The sequence below is a fragment of the Python bivittatus genome, unplaced genomic scaffold, assembly GCF_059951505.1.
Source record: "Python bivittatus isolate LINGU-HERP-01145 unplaced genomic scaffold, Pbiv_v1 ctg000580_np1212, whole genome shotgun sequence".
In the NCBI taxonomy this organism is placed as follows: domain Eukaryota; kingdom Metazoa; phylum Chordata; class Lepidosauria; order Squamata; family Pythonidae; genus Python; species Python bivittatus.
Window position 1 is genome coordinate 27,344,899 of NW_028277087.1, and position 19,118 is coordinate 27,364,016.

Here is a 19,118-nt window from a genome sequence, read left to right on the forward strand (position 1 = left end):
CTTCACGGCGGGGCTAGCTTGCCGCCTCTCCATTGGCTGGACCGCGTCACGTGACCCTAACGTTCTTTTTCCTCCTCCCACTCACATCCTCCCCCCACCGCTGGCGGGCGTGGCTTAGGGACTGACGTTGACGTTTCGTCCCAGCGTGAGGCGGGTGGAAGCCGGCCGGTTCGATTCCCGCTCTTCTTTCTGCGCGGCTCCTGCGTTGTCCCGGCAGGCCTCTTTCTTTTGCAGACGAAATCAGACCAAAATAAAGGGGCATCTTAGCGTCCAAAAACAGTACTCACGAAGCTTGCATGTGGATGTAATGCTTCTCTCTCACCGCCCGCCATATATTCCTGGGAAGATAAATTCGTTAGGTTTTAAAATGTCTTGATTTTGTTGCGAAGGCCTGGCACGACTAGTCCTTTTGAAAACAGACGCTTATACTTTTCAGGAGGATGCTGCACTAGGAAATACGTGGAATACAGTTTACGGGTAAATTTGGTTGTTACCTGCTATGCCTTCATCTGGATTGCAATCGGAATTTAATGATCTGATTATATGTGCAGTAAATCTTTTAAGGTATCACAGGACTCTTGCTATTTTCCATGCAACAGGTTAGCACGGGTGGAATTCAATAAAAGTTATCTGCCTTCTGCTTTCCAGTTTCAGTAGAAGGAATACCGGTTTCTCCCTGTTCTGGATGCCTTTAAGATCTTTCAGGCAGAAAGATGATGCCCGCATATTTTCCTTGCATACATCTATTTCATTCCTTTCCTAGCTAAATTGTTTGAAGTAAATGTTTTTCAGAGAAGGCACTGAATATCTTAACTGAAAATTCATTATTGTTTTTTCCCTCTACAATTGTAGTAAAAATTCCAGGTCTGATATGCCATGATGTTTAATACAAGGGTAGAGTAAACAAAGTTCTTTCAAATTAGCAACTCTTACCACTGTCCAGTCATTATTCTTCCATCCTAAGATACTTATGAACTGTAATTCACTTTCCACACTGTAGGAAAGGGGAAGTGTATAGTCTTTTATATATTTGTGTCTGTGTTTATAAATACAGACCTACACATCCTGTTTTCTTGAATCACAAAGGTCATTTGAGACCCTGAGTGACAAGATGGAAGTCATCTCACTAAGGAGGGAAAGTATATCTTTGGACAACAGCTGGTTAACCTCACCAGGAGGGCTTTACAATGGGGTCAGGATGGGAGCTGTAAGACCACTGGTGGGTAAAGAACTGGCAGATAATGTATTATATATGGCAACAAAGTGAAGTGTTTTGGAACTTACTTGTTTAACAAAGGAACAACGAAAAAGCTGTTGTCCATAAAGGGAAAGGGAAATTGAACATAGGAAGTCTTAATGTCTGTACAGTAATGCACAGTACATGAGTGACAAGCAAGATGAGCTGGATGTCACGAAGCACAAAGGCACATAAGATACAGTAGTTACATCGACCATCAGGGGCACCACATGACTAGTTACATCCTCCCTGGGATTCATTAGTCATGGGTAACCACATGTTAATTCTATGGGGATCAAACCCTCTACTGAGAATTGAACACATGGACCTTAACAAACTTTAGATGATTGTATACTGAGCATTAGCTTTAGGTGCATTAGCAACCACTGAGTGTCAGTGATAGCTCCTGGAGCTCCTAAAGCTAATGCACTAATTCTGCCAAATGCAAAATGTTAGATAAATTCTTGAGGTATGGTAATGATTTTCTGTTTCAAAAGGTTGAGGTAGGCACAAGAGGAACTTCTTTGGATTTGGACTGTTGTTAATAGGAAAGAGTTGACTGAAGATATTTAAGTGGTGGAAATATCAGATGCAAATGACCACATATTGTTAGAGTTCTTTATTTTAACAAAAAGCTTTGTAAAAAGCAGTGGAACACAAACCATGAATTTTATAAAGGTCAATTTTAATAAACTAAAAGAAATAGTAAAGGTGAAGCCGTAGGAAGAAAACCAGGTTTTGTAGTGGCTGGGATTTACTGAAATTAAGGAGAGTGCAGTTTCAAACAGAACTAATGAGGGAGAAAGCTAGGAGACATCTGAAGAAGCCAATGTGGTTGAATAGACAGGTCATGAAGGAGCAGAGACTAAAAACTAAAAGCTCACTGGAAATAATGACCAAGGAAGTCTACAGAGCTTCATTGTAGAAATGTAGACATGAGGAACTCCAAGGCAGAAAATGAACAAAGGCTAGCAAGAAAGGCAAAACCCAGCATGAAGAGTGTCAATGGCAAGAGGAAGACAAAAGAGGTGGTAGATTCACTGTTTACTCCAGATGGAGAAATCTCAGCAGATGACCAAGAGAAAGGAACTTAGCTCCTATTTTGCCATTTTCTATATATCCAAAGGAATTGGTGATTTGAGTAGCATAGTCTGCAAACAAACACAAGGGAGCAGATTAATAAAAATGTGGAAAAGGCTTTTTTTAGCTAATTTAGATGATATGGAATACCCTGGACCCACTAATTAAATACACCCTAGCATACTGAAGAACTGTTGGGAAATTTGTCAATTATCTTTGTGGAATCCTGGAGAATTGGGGAGGTGCCAGAGGACTGGAGAAGAGTCAATGTGGCCTCCTTCTTCAAAAAGGGGAAAAAAGGGTGGGGGTCCCTTTGCACAGCTTTGTGTTGTGCACCAGTTGTGCCAGTTCCTGGACTGGAGGGCCTTGCTCATGGTCATTCATGCCTTAGTTATCTCCCCACTGGATTATTGCAACGCTTCTACAGGGGGCTGCTCTTAAAGAGTATTCAGAAGCTTCAGATGGTGCAAAATGCAGTGGCACAGGCACTTATGGATGCTGGTCATTTGGCACATGTGATACCTCTGCTTTGTGAGCTGCATTGTCTACCAGTATGCTTCCGAGTACATTTCAAGGTGCTGGTTGTTACCTTTAAAGCCCTTCATGGCTTGGGGCAGGATTACTTATGGGACCATCTCTACCTATCCTGTTAGGTCTGGCAGGAGAGGCATGCTCTGGGTTCTGCCCAGAGAGAGTGCCATGTGGCACTTGCCCCAACCTTGCCTTTCACAATGCATTAAAAACTTGGTTTTGTCGGCATGCCTGGGGCCTTGATGGTGTGAGTGAGCCCATTGCTTGGTTACATTGATTGTGGGATTGTGTGAGTGTTCTTGACTGTTATTTTATGTTATTTGTGTTTTTATTGTTTTAATTGTCAGCCGCCTAGAGTCATATATATGAGATTGGTAGCCATATACATTTAATAAATAAATAATTGACAGTGAGCCTAACATCAATACCTGAAAAGACATTAAAGTAGGTAATAAGGGAAGCCATTAATAAGCAACTTAAAGATAATGCCATAATTGCTAAGAGTCTGCATGGCTTTGTCAAAACCAAATCCTTACTGTAACTGCATTGGTGGACCCCAATGAATACGTGTATGGTTTGGTATACTAAGTTCCAGAAGGATACTGACAAAGTTCTTCCTTGGTGTGGGATTGCACCTCATGGTAAACCAAAAACAAGTAAGCCATTTACAGATTTGCACTTTGTGCAAATCAAGCCAAAATCTTCACACATAGCTACATAACATCTCACAGCTATATGTGTAAGAATCTGATTAGTTTTCTGGTTCAAGTTCCACCAACCCAAGCTAGCCAGTGAAGATAACATCTTATGGTTACCTGTCCATCTTACGGTTACCTGTCCAGATTTTTGAACTTTGGTTCAAAAAGTACTAAGCTCCAAACAAACATAATAGCTTAGTATTATTGTGAATCATGCTATTTTCTTTGCTGTTAATTTTTCTCCCCTCAGAAATAGCATCATTTTAAATTTGTCTTTTAAAAAAAAAAAATCACATTACATATGTTAATTATCTTACCAATGCCAGGATGACTGTTATCACCCAACAATTACTTGTGAATAGCCAATGTTAAAATTATCACATTTCATTACCTTCTGACTTCACTGTTTACAACACCCACCTCTAACCATATGTATGTAGACATCTGATAATGGCTGACTATAACCTACAAAAGCTATATCATAATTTGTTATTATTTAAGATGCTGTAAGACTTTATGTTGATTTGGCTGCATCAGACTATCAAAGCTACAGTCTGGAATTTTTCTTTGATATTATTCTGCAATTTTGTGGACTACAGGATAAAATGTAGCTGACAGTATCAAAAACAATTGATGCAACCAATTAGTGGAAGAGAGTAACAGATACTATGGGAGAAGAACATTGATAAGATTATACAAAGGAATGAAAATGGAAAGCATCTTTCGATGGCAATCATCCTGGAAGTCAGAGTAAAATATGGTATATGAAACCCAGAACTGGGTTGCCAAAGTAATTGACTTAAAGTTTGAAAATAGATTAAATATCAGCTTGGCTTAAGTGAAGTTCGGCTCATTATCCCTTCTAAACTTCCAAGACATTCCCTCCCATTTCCAATTTATCATTTTGGAAGGGGGACCCATTCCCTGAGAAAATACTGGACTGCAGATGCCTACCCATTCCTCCCTCCTCCCTGCCAAGAATATCAATATGTGGAACAGAGATGAAACTGGATGGTTCACCTTGTTTTCCTCCCCTCTTCTTTTAATTACAAGAACCTTTTAAAAACAAATACTTTGTTTGCATAAAGATTCTAAAACTTTTGGAATTAAATTTCTAGGGCTTTTATTCCTCCCTAGTCCCAGATGGATGTATATTATCTAAGATCTGGGAAAACCTATGGACCTGGCCATGCCCCATGGTATACGGAGAAACTGAGAGGAATGAAACAGATCAAGAAACGTCTAGAGTGTCACTAGCAGGAGACAAAGAATGAACTTGACTGAACATGGGTAAGAGCCTCTATCAAAGCCTACCTCATGGCGATACGTGTGGCGAAGTGGAAATACTTTTCTGTGCTAATTGCATCTGCAGAAAATTGCCCGGTGGCCCTCCTTAAGGTGACCCGATTCATCCGTCACCATGGGGTGAGATATCAATATGCTGATGATACTCAGTTATACTTTTCTGCACATGGTGGGTTAAACAATGCCATGACTGCCCTTTCTCGGTGCCAGGAGGCTGTTAAGGTCTGGACAGGGAGCAACAGGTTGAAGCTGAACCCTGGCAAGACAGAGTGGCTTTGGATCCAGACTCCTTGATTCTGGGAGAATAATCATCTTTGGTTGTGGATGGGGTTGCACTGGTCCAGACGGACCCAGTGCACAATCTGTGGGTTCTGGACTCACAACTCGAGACGCAGGTGGCAGTTGTGGCCAGGAGGGTCTTTGCACAACTGCTGGACCAACGTGCCCTTCTCACAGTCACCCATGCCCTAGTCACCTCCTGCTTGGACTATCGTAACGTACTCTACATGGGCCTGCCCTTGAAGATTATTCAGAAGCTTCAGTTGGTTCAAAATGCAGCAGCCTGCATAGTTCTGCACAAGTCCAGATCTGTGCATGTGTCACCTTTTGCAGGAGCTGCATTGGTTGCCATTTGCTTCTGGGTCCAACTCAAGATGCTGGTTATCACCTTTAAAGACCTACATGGCTTGAGACCTGGTTATTTGCAGGACCACCTTTCCCCAGTTACATCTACCCAGCCCACCAGAGCGGGGAGGTTGGGTATGTTGCAGATCCCATCATTGAGGGAAGTACATCTGATGGGACCACGAAGAAGGGCCTTTTCTATGCTGGCCCCCTCCCTGTGGAATGTTATTCCCTCTGAGATTGGCCCCCACCTTGATGTTGTTCTGGAAGGCCCTGAAGACATGGTTTTGCCAGCGGGCCTGGGGACCCCAAGCTGAAAAGGAGCCAATCAAGTTTTGACTGTGTTTTTGGTCGCTGTGGGGGGTGGGAGTTAATGGTTTTTTTGTATCGGGGATTTTACTCTGCAAGCTGCCCAGAGTCACTTGTGTGAGTTGGGTGGCCATCTGAATTTGTTAAATAAATAAATAAATACATAAATAAATTTAAAAAATTCTATTTTCATGGAGCAGGAGCAGCCTGTTACGAATGTAGCAAACCACATCAGATCAAAGCTGCTTACCTTCCCACAGCGGGAACTGATGTCTGAGGAAGAGATTGTTGAGTTACTTTTTAAAATAAACTAAAATCTGGAAAGACTTCTGGGCAGGATAATATACCCATCAAACTTTCTAAACAAAACCTATATTGGTGGGTCTCTATTAGCAACTCTGTTTACTAAAATAAATAATCCTGGTTTAATCTCCTTGGGATGGAACAGGGCTATAATAGCTTCCCTATATAAGAAGGGGGAAATGGAAGACCCTATTATATCCTGATCAGTTTGCTGTCAGTTCTGGGAAACCTCTGTGCTAAATATCTAAATGAAAATTAACTTCTTTCTCTTGTGGGTTTAAAAAAGGAGAACATCCCAAACCAGTCCAGAATTCAAAGGCTTGTGTATGTTATGTAGTTTGATTCAGAGATCTTTGTTCATGCTGGGAGACTAAGCTCCAAGTCATCTTCTTGAGAGAGTTCGGGATATGAGATATAGCAGAAGCTCTTTTGCACTGGTGAGACAAGATATGTACCACTGTTGCCATGAAATATACCATCAGTGCAACTCCCTGAACAAACTAGTGGGTTATATAGTGCACCTATGCAGGTAAAATAGTAAAACAGGCAGTTATGGGTGTGATGAGACAGGACAGGGAAACACAGTCTTCTCCAGTTGGACATCTTTTAGTTGTAGAGGGATTGCAGTGGCTGGAAAGTCTTACTGTAATCCCCACACATCTGGAGGGTGCCAGGTTTGAGAAAGTGGGCGCAAGAAATTTCTGTGCCATTGAGTTAAATGGACAAAAACAATGCAAAAATACCATACTGTCCCATGGCAATGACAGCTCTGCTCACAATGCCCTGACAGAGTATGGCATGTAGCACAAAACATCACTGAATCATCATTTCCTTAGATACTGTAGCCAACTGTTAAAAGGTATGCTTTGGCAGAGAAAATAAAGGTCATGGTGCACATGAATCCCAATGCATCTTGTGACATATTTTGCCTGCTGGGGGGATCTCAAAAATGTGCATTTATTTGACTTTTAGCAAAATGATAATCATAACAGAAGACATATTCTGAGAAAACAACTGCATTTTCAAAGAGCAGTTGGACACCAGGGGTGCATCAAACCCTACACCCAAGGTCACATATTTTTACTTGCCTACTTCTGATTTCTCCATCTAACCTTTTATAAAGCATTACCGTTTAATGTCAGAGTACAGAATGGGTCTTGCAAGCCACATAGCAATGATTTCAAGATCAGATATGGCAGCTTTATCATTTGTTTTTTACATGGTGCTGCTGCTTCTGTAAAAAAGTGATAAAGCTGCCATATCTGATTTGCTTAATGACCATTGTAAAAAAGGTCGCAAGTCGCGATCACATGCTCACAAAGCAGAGGTGTTACATGAGTATACTGAAGCATGCCCATCACTGCCTGAGCTGCTGCATTCTGGACCAGCTGAAGCTGAAGCTTCCAGGTGGTCTTCTAGGGCAGCCTCATGTAGAGTGTGTTGCAGTAGTCAGTCTGGGAGGGGAGGGGGATATAGAAAAGGGTGCAACTGCTGCACCAGATAAAGCTGGGCAAAAGCCTTCCTGGCCACAGCTCCTGCCTGCTCATTGAACAGGAGCTGTGAGTCCAGGAGGACTCCCAAATTGTGCACCATCCTTGAAGAGGGAAGTGCAACTCCATTCAAGGTCAAAGTTGAATATCCCCAGATCTGGGCAGTCCATACACCCACAGCCACTTGGTCTTGGTAGGATTGAATTGGAGATGGTTCCTTCCCATTCAAACCTGCACAGCCTCCAGGCACTGGAACAGAACCTTGACATCCTAACTTGGCTGGCTTGGAGTTGAAAGATATAATTGAGTATCATCAGTGTACTGATGATACCTAATCCCAAACCGGCAGATGACTTCACCCAGTGGTTTCATGTAGATGTTGAAAAGGAGGGGAGAGAGAATAGAACCTTGTAGCACCCCAGTGAGAGCCTAGGGGATGACCTCTCCCCACAAACCAACACCGACTGGAACCAGCCCTGGAGAAAAGAAGAGAACCACTGTAAAACAGTATCCCCAACCCAGGGAGCTGGCTTAGAAAGATACAGGTAATCCTTGCTTAATGATAGTAATTGGGATCACATCACTTAGCAACAGCAATCCCAGCAATCCCCATTGCTGTCGTTAAGCAAGGATTGCAGGTTGTTAAGCGAGGACCTCATGTGACCACAACTTGCGATTTCCTGCCGGCTTCCAACAAGCAAAGTTAATGGGGAAGCCAGCAGGAAGTTGCAAGTCCCAGGAAGCTCACAAGCAAGCCAGCAGGCGGGTGAGTGCTATGGAGTGCGGCCAGGTGGGATGGCTACTGCGGCATGGTGCAAGTGTGGCTGGGTGGGGTATGGGTGCTCCAGCGGGTGGAGAGGTATATAGGTGGCTGCTGCTGCAGCCTGGCGTGAGCTAGGCTGGGGACAGGATGGGTGCTCAAGGGGACAGGAGGCTGTGCAGGTGGCTGCTACAGCAATGCATGAGTACAGCTGAGTGCGAGGTGGTTGCTTGGAAGGGTGTGCGGGTGGCTGCTGCAGTATGGCGTGAGTGTGGCTAGGTGGGTTATGGGTGCTGCAGAGTACAGGAGGGTGTGCAGGAAAGTGGTGGGAGCAGGAGCAACTTACTGGAGCGATGTGCGACCTTCCCTGTCAGCTTCCCCATTGACTTTGCTTGTGAGAATCTGGCAGGGAAGGTCACAAATGGTGATCATATGACCATGAGATGCTGCAACTGTTGTAAATGTGAGCCGGTTGCCAAGTGCCCAGATCGCAATCACATGACCACGGGGGTGCTGGGATGGCTGGAACTTCGAGGACCAGTTGTAAGTACCACTCACTCAGTGCCATCATAACTTCAAACAGTTGATGAACAAGTGGTCATTAAGCAAGTACTATCTGTAATGTGGTCGACAGTATCAAAAGCCACCGAGAGATCAAGGAGCACAAGGAAGGATGTACCATCACCATCCCGGTTCCGCCACAGGTCATCAACAAGCATGACCAAAGTTGTCTCAGTACAAAATCCTGGTCTGAAACCTAACTGAAACAGGTCTAGATAATCTGTTGCCTCCAGGGTTCTCCTTAGCTGCAGATTGACCACCTTCTCAACAGCCTTCCCCAAGAAGGAAAGGTTGGAGACTGGTTGATAGTTAACAAAAACTATTGGGTCCAGGATGGCCTCTTGAGGAGGGGGTGCATCACCTCCTCTTTCAAGGCTGGGGCACTACCTCTTCCATCAAAGAGGCCAACACTACTGCATGGACCCAACCACAGGTCACCTCCCTGGCTGCTTTCACAACCCAGGAGGGACCCAGATTCAGTAAACAGGTGACTGAGCTGACAACAGAGAGAGCCCTGTCCACTTCCTCAGGAGTCACCAGCTCAAACTCATCACACCACCAGGCCATACCCCAGGCCTCATTCTCTAGTTTACCACCACAACTCTGAGAGGTGCCATTGCAAGTTTTAGATCAGTCTCAACAGAGACAGAGCTGGAAGAAGAACTTGTTGAATGTGATCACCATGCTGCTACTATTCCTGACTGTGACTTGGTTCTGAATAATGTACCCTAGGCCACCAGTTTTTCACCTTCAACTGAGGTCTGGTTTATACTTCACACTACCTGAGCCATTCTAAGCCCTCTTTGGTTTTACCTTAGCATGCCATGTGAATCCAGCCAATTGCAGTTTATTCTACAAACAAGAGTTAAGATCTATTCTGTATCCTTATTCCAGAATTCAAATCTTTCAAGGATCTAAGCACTCCCACTCTGTAACACCTGCCCAGTGGTGAGGAGGAGGCAAGACTACTCAGAGAAGATGGTCCACTTACGATAGTTTGGCTATGTCAACAGTAGGTGGTAGAAAGGACATATTTTAGAATGGAGCTACTGTAGAAGCTCTTACTGGCATAATAGAATATTCAGGTTGAATAAAATGTAATTTTTTTCAGGCCCACCAATGAATGTTGAAGGAGTGTTTTCCCCTCTCCTTTTCTGCAGAAATTATAAGCTGATACGGCATACTTATTTCTACCTCCTGATCATATATTCACAGCATGAAACGCAAAGAAAACTGACATCCTGCCTGTTGCTAGGACATCATGCCAGGCATTTATTTTTAACATATATTTTCAGGCAAAGGGTAGACATTTTATGTTATTGTTTTAAATCTGTTTGAAATATTAAACCCTCATAACAAATACACATGAGAAAAATGGGTAAGCAGCTGTGCAGAACAAAAACGGATTTGTGTCAAAAATGAGATCAGTCTGCAAACTGCAAATGAATTATTGATGTCATTTTATTCTTGGATCTGCAAATCAGATCTCAGGGGAACTCTAGATAATGGATACCGAGATTTCTGTCTCTAAGTAACTAGCTTATGAAAATGACTTTATGACAGGAGGCCATGTAAAATTAACTATCTGACAGCTTCATTCACAAATCAGTCCCACTGATGTGAGATTCCATGCTGACCTAAAGGATGTGTAGAGCTGTTAAGACCCATTGAGTGGTCTGAGGTCAAAGGAACTAAAAAACAAGATAAGTTTGAAGAGTACATGTACTTAGAGAAGGACAATACCACAAAAAGGATAATCCAGCAATCCATCTTACATAGGAATGCTGATGTGTATACGCATACACATGTATCACTCACACCAGTAACAGAAGTTTCTCAGTGATGGCTCCTACCCAATTCCCTCTGAAGAGATTTATCATGATGTCATCTGTGATTGCTTTTGGTGTGTATGTGTTAAAGCTCAACTTTTTGCCCTGGCTTTTAACTGAATATATTATGGTATTCATGGCAGTTAGGTATTTAAACCTGATTAATTTGTATATTTCATGTGATTTATTTTGATATTTAATTGTGTTGATTTCATGCTGTAAATTACTTTGGGAAGACCATGGTATTGAAAGATGGTTGAGAAATACATTCAAAAGGTGCAATAATGTTGTATCAGATTTGAAACCGCCTGGGTTGTACTAATGAGAAAAGGGTAAAATAAGGCATTGACAGGCAGTAAGAAGGTGGAATGTAGGACTGGAAGGGTGATGGGTAAGGAATTTGACCAATAAGAAGTGGAAGCATGTATGTAAGCTGACTACAGTGCTAGAGTAGAGCTATTATTATTATTATTATTATTATTATTATTATTATTATTATTATTATTATTATTATTATTTTGGTTGGTTGGTTGGTTGGTTGGTTGGTTGGTTGGCTGGTTGCACAGTCAGCCAGTTGTTTAGACTGGATTTGGCATTTTTATCCACCTGTTGAGTCCTTCCCAAGGACCTGGGATAGGCAGATGTTGTTGTTTGACGGTGTTAAAGGTACTATCACAAGATTTAAGCTGTTTCAAGTAAAGCTGCCTTTTGCAACTGACTGATGGCAATTTTGTCAATGCTGATGGTGTTCAAGTGGTGCTCCAGATGTTTTGGGATTGCACCTAAAGTGCCTATTACTATTGGTACTATCTTTGCTTTCTTTTGCCATAGTCATTCTACTTCTATTTGCAGGTCTTTATATTTTGTGATTTTCTCCAGTTCTTTCTCTTGTCTTCTGCTGTCTCCAGGTATTGCGATGTCCACTATCCAGACTTTTTTATCTTTCTTATCAACAATTGTTAAGTCTGGGGTGCTATGTGGCAGGTGCTTGTCTGTTTGAATTCTAAAGTTCCAGAGCACTTTACCTTCTATTATTATTATTATTATTATTATTATTATTATTATTATTATTAAAACATTCAGAACATTTGGGGATATTTTATTAATATACTGTAGGTCCATGCCTCTTCTTCAAACTAACATATAATAATATATTTTAGGATCCTGCAACACCTCTAAAATATTTCAATAATCTTATATTTGTGCAGAAACTCCATGGCCACCTACACACTCTAGATTGGAGGATAAATAGTCTTATTGTAAAGGCTGAAGTTGGCAAGGCAGGAAATGGTGTGCCTTGGGTAGGGCAAAACTTGTGTAAACATGGAGCAATTGCCTTTGTCTCCAAGGACAGGAGGAAAAAGCTTAAGATTTAAACTCTAAGACTTGATTTCTGTCTTTTGCAATATGCATTTTTCCTCTATATATTTATTTTCTGCTATAAACTAATATCCAGGAATATCATGCCCTTAAAATTTCAGCTGTTATTTCATTCCTGAATGTGGGGAAATGTTTTTTGGAAAAGTAAAGATCTACGGTATAGCTATGTCTAGCTTATAGTGTGACAATTCACCTCTTGATAGTATTATTCTATCTAGTATGCTGTCGAGCACCCTTTCTGGTGTAAAAAATTAGCAAACTGTTTAGCAAATATTATGTATCCTCATCTTCTCCAATATGGTGCCTGGCAGATACTGAAGTACAACTCTCATGATCTCTGTAAGAGAATGATGGGGATGCTGAGAATGATGGAAGTTGCAGACCAAGATATCCACAGGCCATTAGAAGGAGAAGATACTATACATCATTGTGGAGAACTGGACAGATACTGGAGAATTTGAGAACTTTCTCCTTCTTTGCCAGCATTCTTTAGTTCTATCTTTTTTTCTCAGGTGGGTTTTCTCTTGCTTAGGAGAGATAATGTAGGTTTACTAGTGGTTGTACACTGAGATATCTTATAACACTTATCTTTGGTCTGTATAATCTCATGACTAGCGATCATATCTTCTTCCAATAAATTAGAGATAGAATTTCCATGTTAATTAAATCTACATTTCTCTTTTTTCCTAGCAATTAGAAAGCTTTACAAAAACATTACGTTCCACCAAACTAGCATGTTTCATTTAAATATTCATGAAAACATCAATGTGCAGTACTTATTTAAAAGCTCATCAGAGAGTATGGTAAATTGATTTCACTCTTTGTGTTCTTATTACAACCCATTACATTTCCTGATTGTGTGTCAGTATATTGCATTTACCTTCTAGTTAGGGGGATGTGGGTTGTAGATTAGAGATCCTAGCTAGCAGAGAATAGTGTGAACATATTTGGGGTAAAACTGGGCTTTAGTTTGCTTCTAGCATACTGTGACAGAACTGTCCAATCTGTATATCCTTACTTCTAACAGGGAATGCTGCATGTGTGAGTCACCCAGAGTCCCCCACTGGGGGGAGATGGGTGGGGGAGAAATTGAATGAATGAATGAATGAATAAACAAACAAACAAACAAATAAATAAATAAATGTGTTGTGGGTACAGTTTAAGGCTAATCTATACTTTCTCTAGTTTACTAAAAGGATTATGTGACAGTCTTGATTGACTAAATCCATGATAAACAGTAGAAATCAATATCTTTGGAACCATCTGGTGATGATCTGAAGAAAACTAGGGGAGACATGATAGCTGTCTACATGTGTACATACACATACATACGGTAGAAAACTGGGTGGAACTTTTCAGAATTGTTCTAGAAGACAGAATAAGAAACTGTGAATTCAAATTATTTATAAGGAGGTAGATTTTGGTTGGACATCAGGAAAAACTCCTTATGGTAAGGACTGTTCAATAATGGAACATGCTACCTTTGGTAGATGGGGAGACTTTCCTTTATTGGATGTGTTTAAATAGAAATTGGATTATTATCTTTTCAGGGATGCTGTCGTACTGGATCCCAGCACTGGGCAGCAGGTTGGATTAAATAATCATCAAGGTCCTCTCTAATTCTCACATTTTATGACTCTATGATATAGAAAACACAGTTGGAATCTTGGTAAACAGCATGGATTAACAAATAAAATGAAAGAAAATAGCTATATTGCATGTCTGTAAAATAAAAAACAAAGGAAAAAGATGTAATAATGCCCTGACAATGAGGACAGGATTCAACTGTATATCAGAAAGTATGAATCTGTGTCATCTAGGTTATTTTGAGTACATATGAAAGTATAACTCCATAGGCTGGCAATAGTGGCATCTTCAGCAGGGAAGAAGCAGAATTTTGGGAAAAGTTGTACTACGTTCGTAATGAAACCAATCCATGGGGAAAATATTCTGTTGGACGATATGAATAGATGGGTGGGAACATGGTGAGAGAGTACAGGTAATCCTCGCTTACTGACTGGTTATTCAGTGATTGTTCGAAGTTACGATGGTGCTGAAAAAGGAGATTTATGACTGGTCCTCAAAGTTACAGCCATCACAGTCCCCCCATAGTCACGTGATTGCGATTTGGGTGCTTGGCAATTGGCTCACAATTACGATGGTTGTAGTGTCCTGTGGTCACGTGATTGCCATTTGCGACCTTCACAGCTGGCTTCTGACAAGCAAAGTCAATGGGGAAGCTGGCAGGAAGTCGCAAGTTGTGGTCATAAGACATCACTTAACAACCGTGGGTGATTTGCTTAACGACTGCAGCCGGAACTGATGTCTTAAGTCGGTCATGTGACATTTCATTTTACAACTGTGACGCTTAGTGGATGGAGTTGCTGGTCCCAATTGCAGTTGATAAGTGAGGACTACCTGTACAGAAAAAATGGTTAGGCAACTGGTGACCCAAAAATGAATGATAATGGTAATTGCTTGGTCAATATCTTCTTAGAAAAAAGATATCTTTCCTTGGAATTTGTGATTTAAGCATGCGTCTATTCATTCACAAGGTAAGCATAGGAAAGAAATGAATATCAAACTAAAAGCATGATTAATTTGACTGTTTATGACGAAACAGAAACAGACCATTTTTTTGGTATTGTCAAGAGCCAATCCTGGGAAACAGTGGACATAGAAGAAAATAAAATAAATGAAATAAATGAGATTCAACCAGACAGCTGATTAAAATCCCAGACTTCAGTAGGCAGGCAGGAGAGTTCATATTGACTGAAAAATCCAAGCTGGGGTGGGGGTTGGGGAGAAACTTCCCCAGCCTTGACCAACAGGTGGTCTTAAAACCTGTCCTTACAAGCAAGACCTTTTGTTTTAGGACATAGTACAGGAGCAGAATTGAACTTCACTGGGACTAGAAGTGAGGAAGAGTGGGATTCAGAGCCAACAAAATCTTCAGGGAGCAGAGAATAAAGCCTGTTTACATGGGGAGGAGGTAGAGACTTAGGTGGACAGAGTGGACTGTCTGGGACCCAAGGTAAGGGGAAAGCTAAATGTCCCTGGTATGAGAGAAAAGGCACCCAACTGAACTCTCTAGGGAGTCAATAGGAGCTAAGAAAGAATAAATTCTAAAGCTTTGATAACTGTAGCCTATGGGATTCTCAAAAAGAGCAAGCTAAGAAATTTAATGAACAAAAGGCAATCAGTAGTAACTACACATTGACATTTGCAGAAAGGTATTATACTATTGTAGAAGTTGCAATGTCTTTTGTTCACTTAGGGATTAATTGAAACACAGAATTTGACTGGGGTATCTGGCACTTACTCATTCGACTGGTGGAAGCAGGACAGTTATGCAGGATAGGGAAATATTGAGAAATATACTGAATAGTGTTGTCATCAATTAGATTTAGCTATATTTCATCTTATCTCAAGCTTGTAGTTTCTCTGGATTACTATTTCTTATTCCCTTTCTGCAATTTGCATAGCATTGCTTACCCCCAAAAGAAGGCATGATAGGTATGCATGTATATGTGTGTGGAAGTGTGTGTTGAACTCGGCAGTCATTTAGAAGAGGCATTATTTCAGCTGATGTTTTCCTTCCCAGGAAAAGCATCACAATATACCCTAACCTAAATCAGAACCTCAACAGAAATTCCTACTGCAACTGAATGTGTGTGTGTGCAAGGTAATGGTAACATGCCACAGATTACAGTAATTTCCTTGCCAAGGAATGTCAAATGTCCTGATAACAATCTTCCCTAAACAAATAGCTTCTGCCTGTGTTGTATGCACTACAATAACTCTTACTCCCACTAGCCTATGTACTCCAACATATTTCAAGGAAATATTGCTCCTTTTGCTAAACTTAATTCTTAGGACTCCAAAACCCTCTCTCTGTCTCTCTGTCTCTCTCTCTCTCTCTGTCTCTCTCTGTCTCTCTCTGTGTGTGTGTGTGTGTGTGTGTGTGTGTGTGAAATCTGTCTGGACTTTCATCAGACAAAATAATTGGTTGATATTATTTGCCATATGGCTCATTCAGAACATTTAATCAAAGAATAACCAATGCTTCAGCTTTGACTGAGAAACTTAACTTTAACATAGCAGCATTTAACTTAAATATAGCAGAAGCAGTTTTAAAATAGATTACTCACATGCCATTAGGTAGTATGTGGCATTCATGTTTTCAGATTAAAATATTGTAATTTTTGCTGTACTTGACATTTCTTCCATTAAAAAAATGAGTTTTGGTGTCATTGCATTAAATGGTAAGTTAACCGTTCCTTTGATTTATGGATATATGTAGAGAACCAATGTCTGTGTGGTACTAATATTTCTTAACACTGACCTCTAGTGACAAGTGCTTGTTCTTGCACAATTCAAGCTTTGTTTCTTGTGAATAAAGCACACATTAATTGCTGATACTCACAGTGCATTCTTCCCATCCCTGAGTCAACAGAAAAGTATGCTGCCATCATATACAGCAGTGTTTCTCAACCTTGGCAACTTTACGATGTGTGGACTTCAACTCCCAGAATTCCCTAGCCAGGATAGCTTCCTAGACAGTAAGCTTCCCAGATAGCCGAACTCTTCTCCTGTGATGTGATTGGCAACTGATGTTGCTCTTATAGTTTTAACATGGGAGAATTAAGGGCAACGATTGGATTCTCCTGGCAATGTTTCTTCTCCCATCCAGTGTCACTGTTGGTAGAAAACCCCCCCCCCATCAATAAATATTCTTAACATGTGGTGTCAAGGGCTTAGGCGAATGCATGTGAGTGCTTTGGATGGAGGCTTATAGGCATCCTTTATGTTTCCCAAAAGATAGGTAACTAACATAGACATTAGCCATGCTGGTGATCTATCATTTGTATTATTTCTTAACATGGGACTAGTGATCTGGAAAACTGGCAACCCCATGTCCAAATATTGTCCAGCTGACCAACTGGGGCTGAACAGGAGGGATAAGAAACCTCTCAGCCCATTGAAAGAGGACTATGCTATTTCTGCTTGCTGGGAACATTTAGAGTCCCCATTCCGTATTTTTTCTGGTTTATTTTGGTGTAGACATCTCAGTAATTCTTCTGCAGACAACTCTAACTTTGAGCAGCAGGATATGGATAGCAGTTATAGTTTACACTGAAATCAACTACTATATCGTTTCAGTCCAGTTATACTATCAATTGTTTTACAGAAAAAAATCTATTTCAAGATCATATTTAAAAATATTATTTTAAAACCCCTCACATTTCATGAAGTAGATGAAGCAAGAGTTTTATGATATTCTAAAACAAATCAAGATTCTGTGAATTAAGGGATTGTATAGGGCTCTGATTTGGACTGATTTTGCTACTTGAGAGAGAAAAGAAACAAAAGCTAGAATGTAAAACTTGGGAAAGTAAGGATTTCTGAATATGTGACACAATTCTTACCACTTTTATGTTTGCTAAAAAGAAGCTTAATGCACTTTCCAAAGCAGGCTTCCCAATCAACAAGTGGCTTTCAGACTAAAACTATATCAGCAAAGTAATATTCCTAGAATGAAGGCTTTCTAGTGTGAGAAAAATATATCTTTGAGTGAATCTTTGGGTGAAAAAGACAAGTTTTTAGAGGTCTCAGATGAATGGGATCGCCTTAATAAGATTGAAACATAAAGGCATGTGGAAGCATCCTTGAAGCTGATGTGAACCAGGCTGGTTGTAAACTCCTTATCCCAAACATCCCCATAGCAACCTGGGCATCTGACCTGAGGGAAGATGCCTTCTTCCTGGCATTTGGCACTTTGAACTAATTTGTTTCTTCTTCTCTGTGACACTATTGTTTTACTAGCAGATAACAGAGGGGCAGAGAATAACTTGAGAACTATTGCTTATTTAGGTATGCCTGCATCATCATATGAATATGTATGTGTATACATTCTTTTCCCCTTCCCCTTCTTGTAGAACTGTATAAATATCAGAGCATCCATTTTGCCTGTAGGGGAGTGCCTCCCACTAACTCCTGGTGGGGTCCCCCTCCAGTACATACTGCTCAATAAACACTGCAGTGAAGCCTTGATTATTCTGCATTTGTGTCCTGCGATTTGATCCCACACTACGATTGTACATCCTAGAATGATTCCAATCTGTTAAACTAGTTATTTTTTCAATTTTATGCTTGGCCTATTAATTGATTCAGTGCTTTCAGATTAGCAATTTTGGATACGATAAATTTTCCAAAGATTACTCAAAATCAGGCAACTATCTAGCTATGCCACTATTTTTGCCAGAAATAATGGTTACTATTAACTCAATAAAATGGGCCTATAAACTGCTATAAGAATCAGTTAACAGATACTTTCACTCCTATAGGTTAGAACTTATAAGGATTCCTTTTTCGCATAAAGTTGTCTCCTCTTTCTTTAATGATACCTTTACATCTACAATTTTACAGAATTTGTGATCAACCTAATTGCATGCAAATCATCATGTGTTGTATCGGGAAAAGTTCCTTTTTTGCTTGTTCAATGGGATTGCAAAAATTGTCAATGGGAAGCCACAGCCTATATTATTGGGTGGGCTGCAGGTAGTTATTAATCCACCTATCTCAATCTGGATTTATAAAAATAGTCAAGCATCTGACAATATCTGCCTGATGATTGACATTTTGGTTATTGCGGCTGATAAATTGGAACCAGCTGTTCTAATTTCATTAGATGCTGAAAAAGGCTTTGATATGGCTCAGATTAAATTTATGAAGAGGTAGGTTTTCATCCTCTTTTGTTCATCGGATTACAACTTGGTATCTTCATCCAGTGGCTAGTTATTACATTTGTCTCTCAAGCTATCAAGTCATATTGTGGTACCATTCAGCAATGTCACTTGTCTCATTTAATCTTCAATTTGCTTCTCAAACCATTGGCTTCTTCTGTTTAGACAATCTCAAGATATTAAGGGTTATGTGATGGCACCCAATACTGAATTGTTCTTATATGCTGATATTATATCTCCCCTTGATAATTATGCAATGTCATTA

At 40.5% G+C, this 19,118-nt stretch overlaps 1 long non-coding RNA gene across 3 annotated transcripts in view; it reads right to left on the reverse strand.

Annotated features, from left to right (window-relative positions):
* Positions 1-1,893: 1,893 nt before the first annotated feature.
* The window catches only part of LOC148214701 (uncharacterized), a 152,855-nt gene continuing 135,630 nt past the window's right edge, over positions 1,894-19,118 (reverse strand). For 2 of the 3 annotated variants that reach the window (XR_015797686.1, XR_015797685.1), the window contains one exon: positions 1,894-2,388. This is a non-coding gene — a long non-coding RNA (uncharacterized LOC148214701). Of the gene's footprint in view, positions 2,389-13,243; positions 14,526-19,118 lie in introns of those variants that run through there. The other variant, XR_015797687.1, reaches the window with a different exon arrangement.